Source organism: Elephantulus edwardii, unplaced genomic scaffold, assembly GCF_000299155.1.
Source record: "Elephantulus edwardii isolate Elephantulus edwardi_28Jun2011 unplaced genomic scaffold, EleEdw1.0 scaffold00214, whole genome shotgun sequence".
NCBI lineage: Eukaryota > Metazoa > Chordata > Mammalia > Macroscelidea > Macroscelididae > Elephantulus > Elephantulus edwardii.
Window position 1 is genome coordinate 4884678 of NW_006399964.1, and position 980 is coordinate 4885657.

The window sequence follows — 980 nt, forward strand, 5'->3', positions numbered from 1 at the left end:
AGAGAGTCAAGGACTGCAGCCTCCAATATGGATTGAGACTCAATGTCAAGAAGACAAAGATTCTCACCACTGGACCAATTGGCAGCATCAGGATGGATGGTGAAGAGACTGAGATTGTTAACAACTTTAGTCTGCTTGGCTGCACGGTCAACACTCTTGGCACCAGGAAATCAAAAAACATATTGTGATGGGAAAGTCTGCTGTTACGGACCTCTCTAAAGTACTCAAGAGCAACAGTGTCACTCTGGAAACTAAGGTACACCGGATACAGGCCATGGTCTTTGCAATCACTTGTTATGCATCAGAGAGTTGGACATTGACTAAGGAGGATAGAAGGAGAATTGACGCCTTTGAGCTGTGGTGCTGGAGAAGAGTATTGGATGTACCATGGACTGCCAAGAAAACAGGTTCATCCTAAAGAGGGTTAAACTAGGCTGCTCCTTGGAGGCAAGGATTCTGGGGCTTCGTCTGACATACTTTGGACATGTTGTAAGGAGGGACAGGTCCTTGGAGAGGTACATCATGCTTGGGAGGATGGAGGGACAGCACAGGAGAGGAAGACCCTCTATGAGGTGGATTGATTCAGTGACTGGGGTAATCGGGATGGGTGTGTCAGGCACAGTGTGATTGGCACACGATAGAGCAGGGTTTAGGGCTGTTGTACATAGGGTCGCTATGAGTTGCAGGCGACTTGACGGCACATAACAACAACAACAATATATACTGAGCAAGGATGTCCATTAAAATATTAAAGTGTGCCTGCTCCAAGCCATGTTATTTTTATTTACTTCTCATCCACCTGAAAATTGGACAGTGACTAAGTCTGACAGGAGATGCCTTTGTGCTGTGGTGTTGAAGAAGAGTACTGAATATCCATGGATGGCCAAAAGAAACACGTTTGTCTTGAAGGAAGTGCAGTCTGGATGCTCCTCAGAGGCAAGGATAGTGAAACTCTACTTCACATACTTTGGGTATGTTGT